The 25,938-nt window shown below is 37.4% G+C and overlaps 1 protein-coding gene and 1 pseudogene across 2 annotated transcripts in view; one reads left to right on the plus strand and one right to left on the minus strand.

The window, feature by feature from the left end:
• Positions 1-25,938, plus strand: part of SDK1 (sidekick cell adhesion molecule 1) — a gene marked incomplete at both ends in the record, with an annotated part of 886,211 nt that overhangs the window by 100,844 nt on the left and 759,429 nt on the right. The window lies entirely within an intron of this gene.
• Positions 21,213-21,636, minus strand: LOC308267490 (profilin-1-like; annotated as a pseudogene). Its single transcript has one exon. The product of its transcript is annotated as a profilin-1-like (transcript).

Genomic DNA, 25,938 nt, shown 5'->3' on the forward strand with positions numbered 1-25,938 from the left:
ATGACTTTACTGAGCTAAATACATTTGTCTAAGAACTGCACATGCTCTTATTATTTTATAAACTTTATTCAAAAACATATCTTCTGTATTGTGTTGAACAGTCTCCCCCATCCCCCAATTCATGTCTTTTTTGAGACCTGTGAATGCAACTTTACTTGGAAGTAGGGTCTTTGAAATGTAATTAGGATTAGGATGGGCTCTAATCCAATGACTGGGGCCCTTACACAGAGGGGAATTTGGACAGTGGGACTTGTAGGGGAGGCCATGTGATGAAGGAGGCAGACATCGGAGCGATGCTGCCACAAACCAAGGATTGTCAGCACCCACTGGCAGCTAGGAGAGAGGCATGGGAAGTTTCTCCCTCTGCGCCTTCTGGCTTCCAGGGCAGCAAGAGAATAAATACCTATTATTTCTGTCTATCTCTTGAGTATTTTGTTATGGCAGTCCTATGGAACTAATATATTTCCTGATAAGTAAGAGTTAAGTAGTGGACTCTAACAAATTAACTTTGAAAAAATCTAACAGAAAACCCCACTCTTCCACAGAGCTAGTGTCTACTCTGGCTGTTTTCCAGATTTGGAGTTCTGGAGTTTAAAATAGGTACCATGGCTTCTTGGGTAATTCTTGAACCTTTTGTACCAGGTCTGATTTAGGGTGGAGTTAAAAGACTGTGGACACAGAATCAAACATAATATCAGACCAAGAAGGGACAAGAGAGAACTGGAAGGCAGGTTGTATAAAGTGGTGCCCCGTCTTTTGCAGTTTGTTTCTTTCCTTATGATGCTTGCCCTTGGCTGGCCAGAGAAATAATAGCTAGACCTTGTAGAAGTTCAGCCCTTAAAAATGACTTTTCTGTCATTCTTTTCCTCTGACCTGTCAGCATCCTGTGACCTTTGTTGTGTTGCACAGGGCTGAGCAGTGCATCCTGAATGTAAGCAGTTCCTTCCAGCCATGCAAGAAGTGAGAGGATGCCTTGTTCTGTAGAAGAGAGCTGTCCCTGGACATTTTGTTTTAAAGTCAATTCAAAAGTGAAATAATTGTGTTTTTTTCCTTTTGTTTTTTTTCTGCTATAGAATAAAAGATTTCTTTCTACAAAGAAATAGCTATACTCAAAATGTGTTAAAAGGCAATTTAAAATTACATATCTGTAACCTGTTAACAATTGAAATGTTTTTAGAAGTATATTAGTCATATCATCATGATAGCAAAATCTATATTCTACTTGATGTTAAGTTTAATGAAAACCACATAGGGCCTTCACTGAGACAGGAGACAGATAACTATCTGTGTACCACATTCAGGATGGAAGGCAGCAATATTATAAAGGTAGTCATTGTTCTCTCATTAATCCACAAATTCACTTCAAATTGATAACTGATTAAAACATTTTTCATCACATTTATTTTCTGTCTTTTTTTTTCTCCTTTGTCTTTCTGTACTAGGGATTGGGGCATTCTACGTCTGAGCTATACCCTTAGGTCTTTTTAATTTTGAAATACAGTCTCAGTTGCTGAGGCTGGCCTCAAGCCTGTGATCCTCCGATCTCAGCCTCCCAAGTATTGGGACTACAGGTGTGTACTACCATGCCTAGCTCACCACAGACATTTTCAGACTTTACAAAAGTTAAGAGAATAGTATAATGAACTCCATGTACTCAGGATCCAGCTTTGAAAGTTATCATTTTGGCCCTCTTATTACAGTTCCAAGGATTTAGTGAGGCTTTGTTTTTTCTTAGGTTTTCCTAAAGAATTTTAAAGCAGGACTAGAGCTCATCATGCCATTTTACTTGTGATTGTTTCAGTTTGTGTCTTTAACTGATAAGTATTTCTTTTTTATGAGGGTCTGGGGATGGAACCCAGGGACATTCTACCTCTGAGCTTCACCCTCTGCCCTATTTTTTATTCTTTATTTTGAAACAGGGTCTCACTGAGTTGCGGAGGGCCTCACTAAGTAGCTGAGGCTGGCCTTGAACCTGTGATCCTCCTGTCTCAGGTGGGATTACAAGCATGAGCCACCAGCCCAAGCTAAGTAATTATATTTCTATACATAAGTACTATCCCATTTTGATGCCTAAAGAAAGTATTAGGAATTCTTTAATATCATCTCATTTTCTATCCATATTCAGATTTCTCCTGTTGACTGTAAGCACTGGCTTTTTATAGTGTATTTGAATTAGTATGAAAGAAAAAAAAATCCCCACCTCACTTTTGATTGTCATGTCTCTTAAGCCTCTTTCATTGTGTAATGGTCCCCCCACCCCTTTTTTTAACTTAATGCAGTTGATTTGTTGAATGTTTGTTTCTGTGTGTGCTCAGTGGTGTAAGCCTGACTGATCCCTCTGTATAAATCTTCCACCTGGTGTTTAGTGTCCTGACAATTGTTGCCCACAGCCATGTTTTCTTCAGGTTTTATAAACCAGTGCATTTCTAATTATATAATTCCTTATGCTTCTCTTAGAGTTCTTTATAGAACATGTTCCTATCAGCCGTCTAGTTACTCTGAAATAGTTTGTACTGGAAGGATTAGTATAAACACTTGTTTCCCCCTCCCTTTACTAATTTTCAGAGTATTGAACTGAGGCATGCTTAGTTATCCACAGCTGTATAACAGATGACCTCAAAATCGAGGGGCTCAAAACAACAATTGTTTTATTATATATAGAGATTTGATAGATCAGGAGTTTTGGAGGGCGTGAGTGGCATTTCTTTCTTTGTGACAGAAGGGATTTAGTAAGCGGATGGGCTGGGCTGAGAGGCTCAAGACAGCTTCACTCACACCTCTGGAGACGTCGTGGGCTTAGTTAGAAAGGAGCTTACATATGCCCTCTCTAGCATGGTGGTCTCAGGGTAGTTGGAATTTTTCTGTGACACCTCAGAATTCCCCAAGAAAATGTTCTGAAAGCTTCTTAGGTCCTAGCCTTGAAGTCTCAGAATGTCACTTCTGCTGCTTTCTTCTGGCCAGGTAGGTCACTGAGGCCAGCCTGAATTTAAAGACAAGAATAGGAAGGAATTCACAGCCATCTTTAATCTACTGTAATGTTGTAGCAAACTCCACTGGAGACCAGTGATTTTTATAAAATGAAGTATTATTGACTTAGGAAGGTATATATATATATATACATATATATATGTATATATATAGCAGATGTTTGTCATTAATTTTTGTTGATACTCAAGTCAAATCCTCTGACGCTTTGACGTGACTTCATTAGGTTTTGTTTTGAACCGTTGTATTGTAGTAACATATATAACATGTATTTATTTAATATAAAATTTGTATGTATGTGCCATTTTGAATATATCATTTAGTGGCATTAATTACATATACAGTATTGGCTATCATTACTCCAAACAAACTCTGTAAGCATTAAACAATAATTCTCTATTCTTTCCTCTCTCAGATCCTAGTAACTTCTACATTCTGACTATAGATTTTCCTGTTCTAGATATTTCATATGAGTGTAATCATCTCTTTATTTTTATGTCCATCTTACTTCATAACTTTCAAAATGTTTTCAAGATTTACTCATAACATGTATCAAAACTTCATTTTTGATTGAATTATACTAAAGTATGTGCACTTCTGTTCATGTATACTTGGGTGGTTCCCATCTTTTGGCTTACAGATGTCTGTTTACGAGTTCTGCTTTCAGCTCTCTTGGACATATACCTAAGCATGATATTGCTCAGTCATATGGCAGTTGTGTGTTTAACTTGATGAGAACAAACTGTTCTTCATTGTGGTTGTACCATGATTCCTACCAGAAAGATACATGGGTTCCAAGTTTTCCACATCATTGCCAACACTTACCTTCATTTTCTTTATTATTACTATAGCCATTCTAGTAGGTGTGAAATGGTGTCTAGGCAGAGATGTACTGCAGTGAACACTTAAGAGTGAAAAATAGGGAAACAAATGAATTATGAATAAGACAAAGTAAATGAAGTGAATTATTCATACAACAACATATAGCATGTAGCAGATAAAATTAATGGGCTAGATTTGCATCTAGCATCTTAGTTGAATTTTACAACCAAGAGTTAAGTGAAAAGGACATAATCTACAAGATCTTTGATATCCCTAGTAGGAGCGTTAATACATAAATTATTGGATTAGTTTGGAAAGTCAGCTTGTACTATATCATAAAATTAAAAATTTATACAACTCAGCATTTTAACTTCTAGTTATATGTCTATGAAAAATCCTTAATATATATATATATATGTTGGGTAGCATGTGTATGTTGTTCATATCAGCTCTATTGACAATAGCAAAAATCTTAGAAAAAAACAAAATACCATCTTATAGTAGAATAAATGAATAGACCATGTATATTCATATAATCTAATACTATTCAGCAGTCATACAACATGGAATGATAAAATTATATTTTAACAGCTCCTTATTTAGTTTTTTTCAAACAACTTTATGGAGGTATATCATGTCAAGTCTACCTCCTGATTTTTAGTAACTTTTTTCTGTGGTATAAAGAATCATAATAAATGTTGTAGAACATTTTCATTCACCCTTTCCCTCTAATAAGATTCCTTCTACTTTATTTATTTATTTATTTATTTATTTATTTATTTATTTATTTGCTTGCAATATTGGGCATTGAACTTAGATGCATTCTTTCTCTGAGCTACATCCCCAGCCCTATATTTTTATTCTTTATTTTGAAATGGTCTCACTAAGTTATGGAGGGCCTCACTAAGTTGCTGAGGCTGGCCATGAATTTGCAATCCTCTTGTTTCAGCCTCCCAAGTACTGGGATTACAGGGGTGCACCATCACGCCCGGCCCCTCATTTTTATTTTGAAACAGGGTCTCTCCTTCTACCTTTTATAGTTAATTTTCTTTCTTCCCTCATTCACAAGTAATCATTAATCAATCTTTCATAAATCTACCTTTTATGTATATTTTATTGTAAATAGTTCCATGGTCTCTTGTGTCTGACTTATTTCATCTAGAATAACGGTTTTGAGTTTCATTCATGACATCAAATGGTCACTAGTTTCTTTCTTATGGTCTTGACAGTGTTTAGTTGTATGGGTAAAACACATTTTCTCTCTCCATTTACCTGTTGGTGCATATTTTGGTTCTTTCCAGTTTTTAGCTATTATGGATAATGCTGCTTTGAATATTTATGTTCATGTCTTTGTGTGGATATGTTTTTATTTCTTTAGGAGTAAACTTCCTGGGTTGTGTTTAAGTCTGTGAGAAACCAAAAGTCTGTATTCCAGACTGTGTACATTTTTTTGCAGTTCCACTAGCAATGTATACTAGTTCCATTTTCTTACATACTTACCAACATTTGTTATTGTCTGATTTATTTATTATAGCCATTCTATTTAGTATGAAGTAATATCTCATTGCAGTTCTAATTTGCATTTTCCTAGTGACTAATGATGTTGAGCATCTTTTGATGTTTTATTACTCATTCTTATACCTGCTTTGGTGAAATGTCTTCATATTTCTTGTATATTCTTTGACTTGGCCATTTTTTTCTTATTATTGTGTTGTAGGGACTATTTGTAAATCCTGCATGCAAGATTTTTATCTAGTTTGTACTTTGCAAACACTGTCTCCCAGTCTGTTCTTTTCATTTGTTTAATGGTATCTTTGAGGTGAAAAATTTGTGGATTTTGATGAGCTTCAAATTACCAGTATTTTTCTTTTATAGACTATGCTAAGCTTTTGATATTATATCTGAGAAATATATTTGCTTAAGCAGGTCTTGACAAATTTTAAATTGGTGATCTATTTTGGGTTAACTTTGGTGTAAGGGGGAGGGACTAAGATTATTTTTTTGCATGTAGACATGCAATTTTCCTGGTTTTATTTGTTGAACAGACTTTTTACCCAGTAAAGTACATTAGCATATTTGTAAAAAAAAGAACTATAAATATGAGGATTTATGTTTGGATTCTGTTATGTTTCATTGATCAGTACCTATCATTTCTGCCAGTTCTATACTGCCTTGATCACTGTAGCTTCATGTAAGTTTTGAAATTGAGATGCAGAGGTCCTCTATTTTTTTTTTTTGCAAAATTATTTTGGGGGTTTTGAATTCTGCATTTCCATATTAAATTTGGGATCTGCTTGTCAGTTTCTGTGAATAAACCTACTAGAAGTCTGATGGTGAATATTTTGAATTTATCTATTTAGGGAGGATTGTGATCTTCATAATATAGAAACTTTCAATCTATGAACATTGGTTGTCCTGCAGTTTTTAAGGACCTTTAATTTCCTTCAACAAAATTTTTAATTTCAAGGTACAAGTCTTCTAATTCTTACGTTAAACTTATATGTAAGCTCTTTACTATTTTTAATGTTTGTTTGTTTTTGGTGGTGGTACTGGGGTTTCTGGAAACCCTTCTACCTCCAGGATACACTCCCAGACCTATTTTATACTTTTTATTTGGAAATAGGGTCTCTTGAGCCAGTGCGGCTGGCTTCGAACCTGCGCGATCCTCCTGTCTCCGCCTCCCAAGCGCGGGAATTACAAGCAGGTGCCACCATGCTCAGCCAATGTATTTCTAAGTGGAATTGTATTCTTCATTTGTGGATTGGTTATTGGTCAAATATAGAAATAAAATTGACTTGCGTATTGATTTTACATATTCTATCTTGTAAGTGTGATGTACTTTAAAAAATTAGTTCTAATAGAATTTTTGTGAATATCTTGGAATTTCCTATTGTATAAGATCATGCAGTCAGGAAATAAAGACAGTTTGGCTTCCTTGACAAACAGGATGCTTTTCTTGAGCAGGTGAGTCTCCCGGTATTATGCTGAATAGAGGTGATAAGAATGGTTATCTGTGCTTTTTTTTCTATCTTGGGGAAATACTTTTCAGTATCAGCCTTTGACTATTATGTATACTAATTTGCTGTAGGATTTTTTCTGGTGCGCTTTATCAAGTTGAGGAAATTTCCTTCTGAGTTTGTTAAGAATTTTTAGCATGAATAGGCACTGAGGTTTTTGAAATACTACTTATGAGGTATTCATATAGTTTTTGTCCTTTCTTTGTTAATATATCACATTAATTGATTTTGAGTTGTTACACTAACCTTACAATTCTGGGTCATTCCTACTTGATCATGGTTTATAAACTTTTTAATATAGCAGGGTATAACTTTTTAATATGGTGTTGGTTTTGGCTTGCTAATGTTGTATTGAGCAGTTTTACAGCCATATTTGTGAAGGCAGTTGCTCTTTCCTTTTCCTTTCTTGTAATGGCTGTCTGGCTTTGGTATCAGGGTGCTATTGCTTCCTAGAGTAAGTTGGGATGTATTCCATCCTTTTCTACTTCCTAGAATAATTTTTAGAGCATCAGTATAATTTCTTTTGGATAAAATTTTCCATTGAAGCCATCTGGGCCTTGGCCAATGAAACCATCTAGACCTGGACTTTTTTTTTTTTGTAGAAAATATTTTAATTGTCCATTCAGTTTTTGAACTTGTTATAGTTGTATTCAGACATTCCTTTTTGAATCACTTTTTTTTATTTGTGAATCTCTAGGAATTTTTCCATTTTGTCTAAGTGTTGAATTTGTTGGCATAAAGCTGTTTCTAGTATTTCTTTATAATGTTTTAATTTCTGAGGGGTCACCAGTAATTAATTGCTTTCATTCCTGTTTTGTTGGTTTTTTTTTTTTTTGTTTTGGGTTTTCTTTCTTTTGCTAAACATTTGTCTACTAGAGTGTTTATTAATTTCGTTGATGCTTTTAAGGTACTATATTTTGATTTAATTTTTTCCCTCTGCTTTTCTGTTCGTTCTTTCTTTCTTTCTTTCTTTCTTTCTTTCTTTCTATCTTCCTTTCTTTCTTTCTTGCGTGTCTGGGGATGGAATCCCAGGGACTCTCTGAGCTACACCCCCAACCCCAATTTTTTTTGAGTGTGGTACTAGGGGTGGAACCCAGGGGCTTTCTACCTTCGGGCTATACTCCCAGACTTATTTTATACTTTATTTGGAAACAAGGTCTCACTAAGTTGCTGAGAGCCTCACTCAGTAGCTAAGGCTGGGTTAGAACCTGTGCGATTCTCCTGTCTCAGCCTCCCAAGTGTGGGGATCATGCGCCACCACCCCCGGTTCCCCCATCCCTATTTTTTATTCTTTATTTTGAAACAGGGCCTAAGTAGCTAAGGCTGTTCTCAAAAAGTGATCCTCCTATCTCAGTCTCCCAAATGGTAACGTTACAAGTCTGTGCCACCACACCCAACTGTTTTACATTTCTTTAGTTTAATTCTGTTATCTTTATTGTTTCTGTCTGTCTACATTTAAAATTAAGTTACATTTAAAATATTTTACATTTAAGATTAGATTATTAGCATGAGATCTTTACAAATACTAGCATTTAATGCTTTAAATTTTTCTCTAAAGTCTTGTTACCTATTTCTTATACATTTTACCATTTCAGGGTGTTCTCATTCAGATTAAAATACTTGCTAATTGTCTTTGTAACTCTTTTGAACTATAGTTTATTTAGAATGCATTATTCCATCTCCAAATATTTGTAGATTTCCCATGTCAGAAGATCACAAGATCCAACTTAAATGGGTCCCAAACAGCCAAATATGTGACAACTTGAGTATCAATAAAACTGACTGATGAATGAAATACCTCAGATATTCATATCGACTTCCTAAGTATTGCAGTGTTAAAATATCATTGGTCAGCAGTTGACTTTGCTAGGTTATTAAAGATGGTTTTGAATTTTTTCCTACTTATCTCCTTTAATCCAGGCAAGTTTTAGTGACTTGCCTAGCCAAAAGAATGCAATGGAAGTGATATGGCAAACTTAATAGCTATGATGTTAATCAATTGCAGCTGACTGTTTTTGACAAAAGCCTTAGGGATAGGGCTTTTCCTGCTGAGTGAGCTCTGAGTGGCATCAATAATGATAATGCCTTGTGAGTGGGGCTTTCCCAAGGAGCAAGGAGAAGGTCAGTTAGTGACAGTGCTCAGGAGCTGATGCTTTTTTGAGAGGTTTGCTGCTCCCTGCGCCCTTTACAGTTACAGTGGTTGGAGGCTGCTACAGCCCTTCAGAGAGGGGGTGCAGTAGATCAAGATAAAATGCCAGAAACCTACTGTCCTAACCAGGCTTCAGCATTTTTCTCACAGAAATGCCTTCAGTGGTTATATACCATTGGTTAATATATATATGTAGCTGAGGCTGTCCACAAACCCATGATCTTCTTGTCTCTCCCAAGTACTCCCAAGTATGGGATTACAAGTGTGTGCTACCATGCCTGACTAACTTCCAGAATTTTGAAAAAGTTGATTTAAATATTATGGCAGCATTTTCATTATTTTTATGCATAAGAGTATTTCCACAAATCTTTTTATTCCAGAAGTTTTACTTCCCATATAGATGAATTTAATGACAAATGTAAAAAGCAATCTTGAAGATTATGTACAGCCTTAACCCATTTGCCAATTTAGAAACAACTCAAAGAACATATCAATTTAGAAACAGCTAGAACATAAATATACATATATGAAATATACATAATTATACAAAAACAGATGAATATAAAATTATAATAAAGTGTAAGGTTAGATAGTGGTTACCTCATGTGGCAGCTAGCCCAGGGATGGAATGGGTATTGTGTAGGAAAATACATAATAGTCCTCCTTGATGGGGGCTATATTCCAGAATCCCCGTTGGATGCTTGAAACTGCAGAAGCCATAAAATTCTATATATTTTGTTTTGTTTCCTGCACATAGATACCTGTGATAAAATTTAATTTATAAATTAGGTAAAAGTCCTTAACATAATAAATAGACTAATTGTAGCATTGTGCAATGTATGAATTAGTTCCAGATTTTTGGATTACAGTCAACTGTGGGTCACTAAAACCATATAAAGCAAAACTGAAGATACTGGGAGACTTACTCTATTATCATTAGGATACAATTTTATTTTGGGGTAGTGAGTTCATGGTTTCTTATTATGCTATTAAAAATATATACTGAATCAAAACACACTTTATAGTTTCAGTTGCTTTCACTTTAACTGGTATGGTGGGAATCTGCCATGCAATAGAATTTTCATGAAAAGGAACTTTGACCTTGACTTTCAGCATATCTCTAGTCAGTCTTACATGGGGCTTTTTAAGCTGGCCTGACTCCAGTATCAGGCAGGGATAGTGAGGAAAGAAGCCATGGCAGCTCTTGCTGCTAGAGATGAGTGTCATTGAAGACTGTATCTGCCTGGTACTGGCTGCCATCTGCAGTCTCAAGGCCCTCAGCTCCGTAGTGCACCCTCACAGCTTTAATACACGTAGAGGAGCAGTTGGTGAGAGTGGGATAAGTATATGGATCATGCCGCCTGCAGCCAAACCCATACCTGATGTTAGCCCTTTACACAAATGTTCAACAGACATTTTCAGAATAATCATTACACAACTAAAGAATTGGGGAATACCCAAAACTCCAATTAGTTGCAGTTAAGCATGGTATCATGGAGGTAGGATCAGAATGGAAAGGTATCTCAGCAAATGAAAAGTTAACTATCATTTTTCTGTTTTTTTTTTTTTTTTTTTTTTTTTTTTTTTTTTTTTAGGTGGTACTGGGGTTCCTGGAAGCCCTTCTACCTCCGGGCTACACTCCCAGACCTATTTTATATTTTTGAAACAGGGTCTCTTACGCCAGCGCGGCTGGCTTCGAACCTGCGTGATCCTCCTGTCTCCGCCTCCCAAGCGCGGGGATCACAAGCATGCGCCATCACGCCCGGCCATTTTTCTGTTTTAAAGACTGCTGTGTTGTAGTCAGGCATGGTGGTACACACAGGTAATTCCAGTGACTTGGGAGGCTGAAGCAAAAGGATTGCAAGTTCGAGGTCACTCTTGGCAACTTAGTAAGACTGGCTCAAAATAAAGAATTATAAAGGGAAGAGGACTGGGGATGTGGCTCAATGGTAGAGTACCCATGGGTTCAGTCCCTTGTACAGAAGGAAGGAAAGAAGGATGGAAGGGAGGGAGGAAGGGACTATGTATGAATGGAAGAGTAAACAAAGTTTCTTAAAAGAGGGGGTGATGTTTATTGAAAAGCTTTTTGAGAGATAGCATCCTTATAATTGAACAATATTTTCCTAACATTTTCATTTATTGAACTCATAGAAAATTGCAATTTTATGGTTTGCTAGTGAGAATAACAAGACTGCTCCTGACGCAGGTGACTGGTCTGGGAGCTTGGGCCTCAATAGGCCAAGGCAGCCATAATTCACTGGTTTGTAAAGACTCAAGTTTTACTGCATGTTTACCTATTACTTGTACTTTGGACAATTATGTCACTTTTTTGAGCCTTAGTTTACCTATCTGAATTATGAGGATGATACTGCCTATATGTAATTATGTTATATCTACTAATATAGGAATACAAAATTTATCCTGTTGTTTCTCAAACTGAGAAATTAAGAGATTGTAAAAACAACCTTTGACTATCAGCCAAACGAGAGCTAATGGCATTTGTACAAATGCATAACCATTAAATCTTGCTATTGTTTATCTAGATTTGAAAGCCAGTGCATGGCATTGCTAGTGGCTTATCTTTATGGTTTTACATATTTGTGTAGCTATCAGAATACATTTGTCAGTTAGGAGGTAAGGACACCTGCTGTATATATACCATACTCTAGCTATTATGGGAGATATAAAAGAAGCACAAAACTGGATCTTGCCATCATATAACTCAATCTGGCTTGTAAGATGTGGCTTTTATGTGAATTAGTAATGACAAAGCACTGTCATTTGAAGAAAATAATATGCAGAAAACAAATGCAAAAGAACTTAAAAAAAGGGAAAGCTCATTGTGGCTTAGTGTCTTATACTTAGTAGGGCATGTGGAGGATATGTATAAATCTAATGGACTCTTAGAAAAGGCTTTAATGAGGACCGTAGGACTGAACAGATACAAAGGATGGTGAAGTTTGGCTATTCAGAGTCATGGGGGAGGTACTTTAATAGTGTTTATTGTGTCTTCCCAAGATATTCACTTGGAAGAACAATATTCATTTCTGAAGAGGCAAAGACTGCTTTACAAAAGAAATTTCTTCTAAATACTATTATAAAGTTTCAGTATTTCTATTATGATGTTATGACTTCCCATCTGTGGTAGATGTTTCATTGAAATTATTTGGATGTTATCATCAAGCTGTGACAATGATGCTTTAAAGGTCACACTCAAAACACAATTAAATTTTCCAAGTGAAATAAGAATATGCATTGTGAAAGGCAAATAATTTGAAGTAGTTTCTTTTTTTTTTTCCATGTGGGCCATTTCATGATGACATTTTGAGGTGTTTAAATAAATCACAATGTTGTTTTTCTTCTTGATTGCAATTTTCCCTTCTCTATTTGTGTAGCTTAAAAATAGAAACCGTCATGCTTAAGTTTCAACATTATTGAGCTTATTAGTTAATATAAACTTTATCCTCAACTCAACAGTAGACTCTATTCAAACTCTGTGTGGGAACTTATTAAGATTATTTTGCTCTTATAAAAATGCATTGGCTTCTGATTGATATTTAATTATGCACACTTTATTATAAATTAGACAGACCAACATTTCTTTATCAATATTTCTCATTAGTTTACTTATTAGAAGATCTCTAAGATTCCTTTAGTTAGAAATTTTGTGGTTTTATTTTATTTTTTACTTTTTTTCTCCCCTCAGAAAAATTCTTTCAAAACTTTGGAAACTAATTCTAGAGAATTATTAGTTACTATTGCCCTTCCCATGTTATTTGAATATTGAGAATATTTGACAGTATTTTCTCATTTGTTGTGCTGACTTTTTTTTTTTCTCTTTTTGGCAATACTGGCGATGGAACCCAGGGGCATTCTACCTCTGAGCTACAACCCTAGCCCTGTTTTTTATTCTTTACTTAAAACAGGGTCTCACTGAGTTGCAGAGGTCCTCACTAAGTAGCTGAGGCTATTCACGAACCACAATCTTCCTGTCTCAGTCTCCCAAATGCAGGAATTACAAGCGTGGGCCACCACACCCAGCTTTGTGCTGACTTAAAAGTGATACTGAAAAACAGGTGTTCTGGTTTTAATTTAAAGAGGGATTGTTTAGGTAGCATTAGAATGACATAGATGCTATAAGGAAAGTGACAGATGATACCCAGATAGCTGAATAAAGAGTAAGAAGACTACAAGTATAATAAGAAAAGGAGACTCAACATCACTCTGGGGTGTGTGTGTCTGTGTGAGTAATAGTCCAATGGCTACCACCTATTAAAATAATGTGCTTCTGCTGTCCTGTTTCATGCTTATGGCTTTCTCAAGGGAGGGGCACTTCCTTTCTGTCTGAGCGCCTGAGTTGTGTATTTCCAAGTTGCATCACAAGAGTCTGAGATATATATTTCCTGTATATTTAGATCTGTATCTGTATGTAACATTTGCAACTTCAAATAAATTTCTTCTAGCATATGGCTTTGTTGTCATTGTTGTATTGTCACTGATTCATAATAAATTACCATTATCCCCTCCCCCCACTGCACATGATTTATGACTTTTTTGTCATGGTTGATAAACAAGTTAATTGACTCTCAAGTAATGCAGAATTGATAGCATTATTCTTAATGGTGTCTATCGACTTTATTTACCTAAACAACTTATTAATTACTCTGCCCTTAGGCTTACATTTTGGGGGGTATAAGAATATGCAGTAGAAAAGGAGTTTTGGAATGTTTAAAATTATTCAGTTCTGCCACACTGGTTTTGAAAGCTCCCCCGGGCTGGAGGCCAGTTGATTCTTGTCAGTGTTTTCACATGACTGAGGTCAGTTACTTCAGAGTCTGAACCACAGCCTTGGCAAATTGTCCAGTTCTGTCCTGTGGTACAATATGGGATCCTTTTAAATGCTACTGTAATTAGAATTTTAACAAATGTGTTTTGATTGAACAAGAATGTAAAAGCAATTTTGGAGCATTTTCAAAGACACAAAGTTTAAAATATTGCAACTTGTTAATTTTGTGCTTTGTAATGTATATAATAAGATTGTGGCATTAAGTAAATGGAAATATTAAAATGAGACTTGTAGAGAAAAAGCATTGCTCATGTTTAGAAAGATTCTGAGCAAAATCAGTTGGGTTTTAAGGAATGAGGTTGTTGCCAGAGGGTGTGGACTCTGATGAAGTCCTGCCTCCAGCCGCCTTTGTGACTTTGTCAAGTGTTGGTTTTCTTGTTTTTAAAGAGGATCTGTTATAACATTGGTTTAGCCCAACTTCCTCATTTGTAAAACATCCTTTGCTCTTGGAATACTTTAAAAGAAATAAATTGGCATGCTGGTGGCTCTGTAAGTACTTTGGCATGATAGAAGTTGAGGTTTGAAGGGGGAGAGTAGAATAGGAATAAAACTTGGACCTACAGTGTCAGAAAGTTCACAGATTTTACATAGTAAGTGTACAATTAGAAGCCAAGTAGCCGATGGGTGGACTACCGGCTTTGATGTTAATGCTACACAGTATGTCAGAACGTTTGAATTTCTACAGTGCTACAGGTGTGTGCTCACTCAGCAATCCACAGTCTCTACCTCTCTCTATTCTTATACCAGATGCTTTCCCTGGCACTTGCCCTTGAAAACTTTTGTTTTTACTCCATGCTGGAATCACTCTAAGCAGGAGGTGGTATGGCCAGTTGTGCTTATGAGTGAGCTTTGGCAACATTGTGCAGGGTTAATGGAGCGGAATTTTCAGGAGCAGTGGGTAACAAACTCTGTAAGGGAATTGACACCAGTCATCTTGATCTTCTTATCTTCTTCCTCAGTATAGTTCTGTTGTGTTTAATTCTGTGATGATAAAATAAGTTAGTTCAAGTGGTTAATCCAAATGCTTTTTGCTTTCATTTAAAAGCTGATTCATTGAAATGTGAGCTTAGTCAATTACCACTTCACTGAGCTTTTTGTCATAGAATTTGGATTTGGATGTGCGTATTTGCTGGACTTTGGTTATAAAGACCTGTCTGTCTATATTCATATTAATGGGAAGTATTTCATAGCTAAACAATACAAATAGCCTTAGATATGTACTTAAGCAGCGCTATAGCTTGGATGTAGAGTGTCCCTCAAAGGCCTAGGTGTTGGAAGCTTTTTATCCATCTTAGTGCTAGTGGGAAGTTGTGGGACCTAATGGGAGGAAGTTAGGTTATTGGGACCCTGGCCCCTTTCTTTTTCTCTTTGGTTCCTGACAACCATGCAGTGAGCAGCTTGCTTCATCACGTGCTCCTGCCATGATGTGCTTCCTGAGACCAACTGACCATGGACTGATACCTTCAAAGCTGTTAGCAAAAAGCAGTCTTTTGTTTTTTATGTTGGTTTATCTCAGGTATTTGATAGTCACAGAAAGCTTATTCAAGTGACAAATGTGTTTCTCTACTTGTGTCTGAGGGGACCTTGCTGTATTTTTTCCCTCTCCTCTTGTACTTTCTTGGTAAATTATTGTTAAGGCCAAACACTCTGGATCAGACAGACCTTATTCAGATCTTTCCTTTCTTTCTTGAACTGTGAATCAGTTCATTAATCTACCTGAACTTGGTTTCTTATTGTAGAGATGTATTGGGATTAAATGAGATATTATACTCAAAAACACTTAGCTTTGCCATTCATACCAGGGTACTAAAGAGAAGAAGAAGCCAATCTCCTAGTTTTTGGATACATTTACAAAGAAGATATCTAGAGGAAAATACTAATCTCTGATCATTCATCAGAGACTTTTGGAATGATTGAGAAGCTACACACAACAATATTCACATACATATATAAGTGTTTATGTAGATTTAGTATGGGCCGGGCATGGTAGCGCCTGCTTGTAATCCCAGTATTCGGGAGGCTTAAAACAGGAAGATTGCAGTTCATGGACAGGTTCAGCTACTTAATGAGGCGTTTTGAAACTCAGTGAGACTTTGTTTCAAAATAAAGAATAAAAAAAATATAATATAGGGCTGGGAGTGTAGCTCCAAGGTAGAATGCCCCTGGGTTCTATCCTCAGTAACACACACACACACACACACACACACACACACACACACACACAGATTTATTATGTGTGTATGTATTCAGATATAGATATATACACAAAATGTTTTTAAAAAGTTAATTGATGGATAGGGAGTTTTTAGTCTGTAAAATAAATGGAAAGAGTGCATTTATAGTGTAAACAGTCTGCCTTTATTAAAAATAATCACAAGAGGTTCCGGGAAGATGGCGACCGAGAAAAGCGGGGCTTAAGAGCCTCGCTAACAACCAATCTCCATTACCACAAAATCAGCGCCTTTCATAGCCAGAAAACACCATCACCAGAGAAACAAAAAAATCACCAGGCTCCAGAGAGAAAGCGGTCTGAGAACAGAGCTCAGAGCCACAGAGGAGATACACTGGCCTCACGCCTGAGTACGCGGCAGCAGCGCCATACTGCCGGCGGCAGCGGCAACTTCACCGGACGGCTACAGGAAGCCGAGGTGAGCCGCTGCAGAACAGCCAGGTGGGATCTTTCAGCGCAGGGAACATCTAAAGCTCCCAGTGGCTGAGCTCAGCACACGCTGCAAGAACTCAGAGTGGAATTCAATATCAAGAAGAAATAAGCCAGCCTCACGGCCGAGGGCGTAGCAACAGCGCCATATTGCCACCGGCGGCAGCAGCAGCAAATTCAACGAGTCCAGTACAGCTACATCTGCGACCTCAAGAACAGTGAGTCAAATTGCGGGCCACAGAAGAGAAATCCCAGTACTGTACTTCCTGGGACTTGACCCAGTGGGGGAGTGGCAGTGGCAGAGATATCACACCATATGAGAACGTGCAACCTGGCACCCCCCATAGTTTAAAGCAGCCTCTATCGACTCCCTGGGTCGGAGACTCTGTGATACAACCCAGTAAAGGAGTAGTGGTACCACAGAGATACCAAAGGAGTAGAGATACCACAGACTCGAGATCCAGAGCACCTTAAGTGAAGTCATAGTGACCCAAGGGAAGAACCCAGAGAAGGCACAAACTTCTGAAATCATGGGAAAGAGGAATAACACTGGAGCAATGAATGCCCACAACCCCACAACATCAGAACCCGATAAAACAGAAAATCAGAGATTTCTAGAAGATCAAATCAGGAAAATAACTGTAGAAATAATAGAGGTGCTTCGAAAAGAACTCAGAGAGAGCCAAAAAGAGATAAAGGATGCAATTAATGAAGGCCTCAATTCAAAGTACAAACAACCGATTAGACCACATGGAGAACAGAATCTCACTCTTAGAAGATGATCATTCCAAAAATGAACGCATAGTTTCTAATCTAATCTAAAAAAAATATCCGACAGCAGGAATCTGACATTGAAGACATATGGGCCCATTTTAAGAGAGCTAACCTAAGAATAATTGGAATAGAGGAGGGAAAAGAAAGTGAAACCAAAGGGATCAACAATCTCTTAAAGGAAGTAATAGCAGAAAATTTTCCAAACATAGAGCAAGAGGTTGATACACAGATCCAGGAAACTTATATAGAACTCCCTTTAGACAGGATCAGAGAAGAGGATCCCCACGCCACATAATTGTCAAAATGACCAATGTGGAAGCCAAGCAGAGAATCTTAAAGGCAACAAAAACAAAGGGCCAATGACATTCAGAGGCAAACCAATTAGAATCACTCCAGACTTCCCAAACCAAGTCATGAGAGCCAGAAGGGCTTGGAGTAACATATTCCAAACTCTGAAAGAAAACAACTTCCAGCCAAAAATTTCCTACCCAGCAAAACTTTCTATCAAATTAGATGGAAAAATAAGAAGCTTCCATGAAAACAGAAACTGAAGGAATTTATGTCTTCAAAACCAGCGCTAGAGAAAATACTCAAAGAGATTAACTACAAAGAAGAAATAGGTAACACACCCCAGAACCAGAGAAACAAGATTTTCCATCCAACAAACAACTAAGATTGGTTATCTGTGGAGATTCATTATTTATGTTAGTCTTTTACCTATCTCTAAATTGTATTGTTTGCCTTTATTGTTGTTAATTTTTAGGATTTCTAGTTGGAATATAATATACCTTCAGATATAGCATTTGGAAATATTTTATCCCATTCTATTAGTAACTTTTAACTCTGTTTACATTGTCTTTGGATATACAATATTTTTTTTATTTTTTAGGGAGTTTGTATACTCTTCTGTTGCCTGTGCCATTGAAATCATATCCAAGAAATCACTGCCAATTTCAATGTTGTGAGGTTTTATGACCCAGATTTTCTCCTAAAAGTTTATAGTCTTAAGATTTATACTTAGGTCTTTTATCTATTTTGAGTTATTACTTGTATATGGGATTAGGTAAGGGTCCAATTTTATTCTTTTCCATGTAATTATTATTTTTCAACAGTATTTAGTTAAAAGATTATTATTTCCACCACCAAATGTTCGTGGAAACCTTGTCAAAAATAACTTGATAATATAGGGAAGAATTTAGCTCTAGGCTTGTATTTAACTCCAATGGTTTATATATCTGCCTTTAGAACAGTACTACACTGTTTCAATTATTGTAGCTTTATATGGTTTGAAATCAGAAAATATATATCTTCTAGATTTGTTCTTTTTCAAGATCGTTTTGGGTGTCTAGAATCCATATTCCATATTAGGATAGATTTTTTTCTGAAAAATAAATATATAAATATATGATAGTTTCACCTAAAAAATAGAAAAATAAATATTCTCTGGTAAGAAAGAAAGCAAAAAGAAATATTGAAATGTTATCTTTAAGTCATCAAAAGCTTGGTATCAGACAAATGAAACTGTTATGTGAGATTATCATTTTTAATTTTGGATAATTTGCTATAATACTAGACGTCAACCACTAAGCCAAGCATTGGAAGGAGGGATGGGGAGGGAATGGGGTGGAGATCCGGTGTGCGCTGACTGGGCGATGTATGCATGTATGTCTACAAAAGTTTGTATCCCACTATGATGTATGAATATAGTGCACCAATAAAATAAATTAAAAAAATAAATAAAAATAAAAATAAAAATAATCACAAAAATTCAGGCATGGTGGTGCACACTTGTAATCCCAGCACTTGGGAGGCAGAGACAGAATGACTCCACAGGTTCAAGCCAGCCTCAGCTACTTAGTGAGACCCTGTTTCCCAATAAAGTATAAAATAGGTCTGGGAGTATAGCCCAGAGGTAGAAAAGCCCCTGGGTTCCACTCCCAAGTACCACCAAAAAAAAAAAAACAAAACCCCAAATATTCTATTCTAGATTTTTTTTGTGTGTGTGTGTGTGTGTGTATGTGATACTGGGGAGGGAACCCAGGGACATTCTACCTCCTAGCTACACCCCCAGCTCTATTTTTTATATTTTGAATTTTGAAACAGAGTCTCACTGAGTTGCAAAGAGCCTCACTAAGTATTAGCTGAGGCTGGCCATGAACCATGATCCTTCTGTCTCAGCCTCCCAAATGCTGGGATTACAAGCATGTGCCACCACGGCTGGCTTCCTATTCTAGTTTTTACATCTATGTGGACAAGATTGAATAGATAGTAGGTGAGCCATAAAGAATTAGTTGCTAGTGGAATCAAGAATGCTAGAGAAGCCAGGCATTGTACTTGGTAGACCGAGATAGGAGGAATGCATGTTTGAGGCCAGTCTGAGCTACTTAGACCTATTTTCAATAATGAATGAATGAATGAATGAATGCATGCATCAATTGGGCTCTAGGTGTAGCTGAGAGGTAGAATGCCCTTGGGTTTAATTCTCAGTACCAAAAAAAAAATCATTCTTGTTCACTCCAAATTGCTATTTTTACTTTGTTCCTACCCAGTAGAAACAGAGACAAAAATACTGGTCTGCAGTAATGCTGGATGAGGTAAAGAAGAGTTGGACTCTCAGTTCCATCTTGGTTCACAACCTACTCAGATTTCACTAGGTTTCCTGGATATTCATACAAAAAATGTCATAGATCCCAGTTGGAACTTTCAAACAATATAATCTTTGATGGTAGCCATTACTAAACAGTTATTGCTTCTGGGACTGATAAAAAACAAAGCTTTTGGGAGCCTTCTTTCAGGATGCTAGGCTTTATAGAATCTGCATCCTGCTAATATATATATATATATATATATATATATATATATATATATATATATTTTTTTTTTTTTTGGTTACCAGTCCCTTTTTTGAAAGGTGTCAGCAACCTGTTCATTTATGTGCAATTATAAGGTATAAATAAACAGAAGAAAGAAGGAAAACATAATGACAGTAAACTTATATCTAGAAATATATTTATCTCAGTGTGTGACATTGGACAGCCGACTCATTTCATACATGCAGTATGTGTTTAGGAAACCAGCTTTTTGTTAGTGATCGATATCGTGATGCATTGTAAACTCCCAGGCTGGGTACTATAAATTGAAAATGAATTTCTTTCATTTAGTATTTATGTAACTGAATATTATATGCCAGGCACTCTTCTAGGCATTGAGTACACAAGGATAAATAAGGGATTGTCCTTCCCCTAAAGGAGTTACCACTCTTGTAGCAGGGAGAGCCTGGAACATGAATCCTCCTACTAGGTATTGAGTGAGTGCTGTGGGCCAGGCCTTGCAGGCCTGTGGAGGAGGTGGCAAGCACAGTTCCCTGAGCACACACAGGGTCAGGGAGGGTGTGAGGAGGAGGGGAGACAGGCAGACACCAGACAGAACCTAGAAAGCATGGAGGACACCATCACTCATTCTTTTTTTTTTTTTTTTTTTTTCGGGTCTGGGGATGGAACCCAGGGGGCATTTGACCTCCAAGCTACACCCCCTGTCCTAGTTTTTTATTCTTTAATTTGAAACCGGGTCTCACTGAGTTGTAGAGGGCCTCACTAAGTAGCGGAGGCTGTCCACGAACCACTATCCTCTGGTCTCAGCCTCCCAAATGCTGGGATTACAAGGTGCACCACCACGCCCGGCCCATCACTTTTTTTTTTTTTTTTTTTAGTAGAATCTTTTTCATTCAGAAAAACAAAAACAAAAACAAAACAAAAAAGTTTTCCAACCACACACAGGAGGGGTTTGGGTAAGGGGGAGGTATCGGTCCATCCAGCCTCGGCCCCAGCCCATGTGGTTTTGGCAGCAATAAGGGATATGGGGTAATGGCCCAAAAAATAAAAATGGTGTGTGTGTGTGTGTGTATGGGAAGGAGGGGGTGCAAAAGCTGTGGGGAGTGGTGGAGGGATGTGACAGACAAGGTCAGTACTGGGCACGCCGCAGGTGGCTGGCCATTTCATAACATTTCTTGTTGATCAAACCACCGTGGACACCTTCTTTACCCATCAGCAGGACTAGTGTCTTGGCAGTCATGGTGACAGTGATGTTAAAGGTGGGGGCTCCGCCGGTGCTCTTGGTACGTAGATCCATGGTAAATTCCCCATCCTGCAGCAGCGAGTCCCGGATCACAGAACATTTCTGGCCCCCGAGTGTCAGCCCGTTTACGAAAAAACTTGACCGGTCTTTACCAACCAGGACACCAGTCTCAGCTGGTGTGATGTTGACGAAGGTCTTCCCGGGGACGGCGGCCCAGACGGGAGGGCGAGTCCTTGTAGCCCACGATGGCCGCGTCCTGACAGGTCCGGTCCGCCATGAGGTTGTCAATGTAGGCGTTCCACCCCGCCATGGCGCGGTGCTGGGGCTCTCTCCGCGCGGCTCCATCACTCATTCTTAATTTGTGGCTCAAATCAATTCACTTTATGACTAGTGAGTTTATTTCCTCTATTATATGTTATTATTAAATAATCTTGTTTTTAATTATAAGCACCAACTTTATTGAGTTTTTTTAAAAAATTAGGCTCTGGTTATTATTTCTGATGGAATTTATGACCAAAACTCTATGCAGCACACCTTTTGGCAAATTACTGAAAAATAATACCTAAATAATACATCTGAATCTCTCATTCATCTTGGGCTCAAAGGTTTTAGCTGAGTGCTCTTTGCTTCCTGTTGAAGTGATCATTCTGTTAAGGTACCTGTTCTTATAACTTATTGATCTAATTCAGACTTGACCTGTTTAGTTTCCATATGTTGGACACACTGTTTAAGAACTTTAAGTGGTTTTTCCTTTAAGATACATTTTTTAAAAATCTTGCTTTTAGAACTTTATTTGCTTTTGTGTACTCAATTATATTCACAGATATTTGATAATAATATATTACAAAATGACAATGCTCTTTATTTACAAAGGCTTGCAATATTTATTTAGCAGTTTGCAGTTTTGAAATAATGAAGGAATGCAGATGTACAGTTCCCATTGCATTTTAAAGACCTAACTAGTTAATTAGCTTAAGTGGTTGTGTCAGCCCTATTGACAGTTGGAGGCCCCTAGTGCTGGCCTGTCAGGGCAGTTAAAATGAATCACCTAAGAATGGCATTACCCTGGTTAGGATCTTTTCTTGTCACCCTTGAGATATGTGTTGACTTTCTTTTTCATGAGATAAAAATAAAACCAGATAATGTAAACTGACACTTTTGCTTCTGATTAACATGGGTCTTCTTATTCAATTTCATGTTGGTGTTTTTACACCCTTTTATCTCACTGAGATTTCACTAATCTTTGTGTCCTTTGTCCCCCTTTCTCATATGATGGTTTGTTTGGGGATTTTAGTACATTTTTGTTTGAGGTGCCTTTGTGACCCGTTGAATAATGCCCGTGATTGGTCTTAGATGTGCACATTTACTTCCTCCTCGCCTCTGCTGCCTGTCGCCCATGCGGTCAGGTAGTTTTGTTTTGCCTGCACCTCAGCCGCCTTTCAGGTGTTCTTTTGTGGATGAGCCTTTGACGTGTTGCTCTCCTATTTCCAGAAAACTTCATATAAATTACAGAATTCTACAAACATACATTTAATAGAGTCTGGCCCCAGAATTCAGTCCTCTGCAGGGCTGAGTAAAAGGGTGAAAGTGGAAGACAGAGGAGTACAAGTAGGAAGACACCCTAAGACTGGAGCTGCAAAGAAGATAGCCGCAGGAGACAAGAGTGTCAGGACGGTCAGACCCTGGGCAACTGTTACCTCCAGGAGGGCAGTGAGGAGAACTGTGCAGGGCTACAGGGCTGAGGGCCATCAGACTTGGAGTTTGGTTTTTGAAGTTCTTGTGTTTTTGTTGGTAAGGCATTGTGTGGAAATCTCTACCTAAATGAATATATGTACTAGATGGAATATATATTTGAGAGTCACAGCTTTCAGGCATTTGTAATAATAGCCAGTATTTATTGACTGCTTGCTAGCTACAGTAACACATGTTTTTCAAACATGCTGTGCTCCAGTTTCCTCATCTGTAAAAGGGGGTTAACAGTAGGATTCGTTGAATCCTCACAAAAATGATGTATCCCAAGTGCTTAGCAATATCTGGCACATAAGTCACATTTAAATATTATCATCATTGTCAGCATGAGAATTTAATTCAGCATCCCTTTGGAAAGAGTTGTTAGTATACACATTTTATAGAAGAGGGATCTGTGGCTCCAGTAATTCAATTATTTGGCCAAAGATTGTGTGGCTATTAAATTGCAAGTCAGAATTTGAGCCCGCCTTAAACCAAACTATATTCTTAACTCTGCTTGTCTCTCATCTCTTTTGTGAAAAGGATCTCTTCAAAGAGACTGTGTAGGGCACGGAAAAACACCTGACATGCAGAGGGGTTTTTTTTGAGTATTAGAAGGACAATGCCCTTTCAAAACATATAAGGACAAGTTTTAAATGACAGTCATAAGAGAAAATCTTACAGATACATAAAAATATGGCTTGGCATTTGATCTACTGGAGAAGAACAATAGAAGGAGAAGGGAAGATCAGTGTAGGACAAAGCAAAGTCAGAGAAAAAGTAGATAAGAGGAAGAATCATGTTGTTTCTGCATTAGGACAAAAGGGCTTTAAAAAGCCCCTTTGGGGTGTGGAGGTGCAGCTCAGTGGCATGGTGCTTATGTAGTGTGCACAGGGTGCTGGGTTCAACTCCCAGAACCACAAAGAGAAGTCGTTATTGATCAACACTGTCAAGTGCTCCAGTGCTGCAGTAGAGTCAAGGAGAGGGAGACCTAAGAAAATGCAGTCTAAGTCACTTTTTGCTCTTATCAGATATAATTTGTTTACCTTTAGATCTAAAAGTACAATGATAAGAAACAGGAACATATGATTCAGTGATACAGAGAGAAGCTAAAATTTGGAGCTTAAATTTCTTTGATTTTTTCCTCCCTTTTACAATTCCTATGTTTTACTAATAGAGAGTAGTGAGCAATATGTGACATTTGTCAGCTTAATTAGAGATCTGGTTGCAAAACTCAGCTAACTTATGCATCTGCTATGCTTCTCAGCACATCGGAAATACACTACATATGCTGCGATAAAACTATAAAAAAAAAGTGGTAATGCTAACCTGGAAAAGCTACCATGTAATGCACTGATTTCTCTTATTCATACAAAATTTTCTCTTTTTTTCTGCATTCTTTCTTGCGTCCGCTCCATAATTAATATATTGTGAGCTGGTTTGATTATAACTTGAGAGCAACAGACTCTGAACTCTCAAGATTAACCTAGATTGCCCGTGAGTGCTCGATGGGGGCAGTCGTGAACCCATTGCACACAGCTGTGCCAGGCACACCACACTGAAGGTCCTTGATTTAAAGAAGGAATGGATGAACTCTCCATGGAGCTTTGCAAAGAAAGACTTATAAAAAAATTATCTGATGCAGCGTAATCATATACATAATTACTTTATTGCTTCCAAATTAACAAAAATAGAAATCAGAGTAGGTAAACTGCCCTTAAGTATAATGTCTTTTATATAATAAACCCAGGCTTTTCTGTAATTTTTATTGCCTGTATACATGTGTGGGTGGTGATTTGTGGATGGTAGGTGGGGGCATGGTGGAGCCAAGCCCCAGACCCCGGGCAGAAGAGAATTAGTAGCTCTCCGACCCGTAACCTAGCCTGATAGAGGTTCCTGGGATTCATGGAAAATTTTTCAGGTACTTTAAGACTGTAAGATAGTATACCATGGGCATTAAAAACCTGGAAACTTGCTGACCTTAAAATAAGATGGCCTCCCTCTGTTTCTTAAGTTATAGTTTATCTTATTAAAAGAGCAGAGAATAAATAAGACTTGGGTTAGTCTAGGGGTGAGGTTTCTAATGAATCTTATGTGTTGAGATTCCTAGTGCCCATAATGTTAATGTAGCAACTATAAGTCTAGAACCTTCTAGCTAGTAGGTGTTGGAGGGTTTTGGGAGAGATTAGTAAGGCACAGTTTAAATCCTGGGCAAATGTGCTGTATAAAAAAGTAGATGGAGTCTCCACTAGAAAGATGAGTAGCAATATGAAGTAGCTTACAAGTGTCATTAGAGTGAAAAAATAATTTCCAGTGGGGTTTGTCATATACATGAAAATTCACAAAATAAGACTGGATTTGTACAATATAAAGGAACATGAGATTTCTTAGAAAAAGGAGAGAGGATGTTTCCAACAAAGATTGAGATAGAGAAAGTCTGTTTAAGGAAGCAAAATTTCAATTTAGCTGGAAAGATTTAAAGTCAAAAGAAGTAGAACTAAGATGGATGCAGGTGCTGTATACTTGTAATTCGTTAATCCCAGTAGTTGGGGGGCCTTGACAGGAGGATGGCATGTTTGAAGTGACCCTCAGTAATTTAGAAAAACCCTGTTTCAAAATAAAAGATAAAACAGGTCCAGGGAGTAGAATGCCCCTGGGCTCAATCCCCAGTACAAAAAAAAAAAAAAAAAAGATTTGAAAGCATAAGATTTGGACAATTAATATACATTTCAAAATTCAAAAAGTTTAAAAAACATCTACAGTGAAAAGTCCGTTTCTTAGGTATACAATTCTTTTTCCAGAGTCAGTGCACACTTTATTTATTTATTTATTTAATTTTATGGCACTGGGTATTTAACTCAAAGATATTCTACCTCTGAGCCCT

The sequence above is a fragment of the Muscardinus avellanarius genome (genome assembly GCF_963383645.1).
Source record: "Muscardinus avellanarius genome assembly, chromosome: 10".
NCBI lineage: Eukaryota > Metazoa > Chordata > Mammalia > Rodentia > Gliridae > Muscardinus > Muscardinus avellanarius.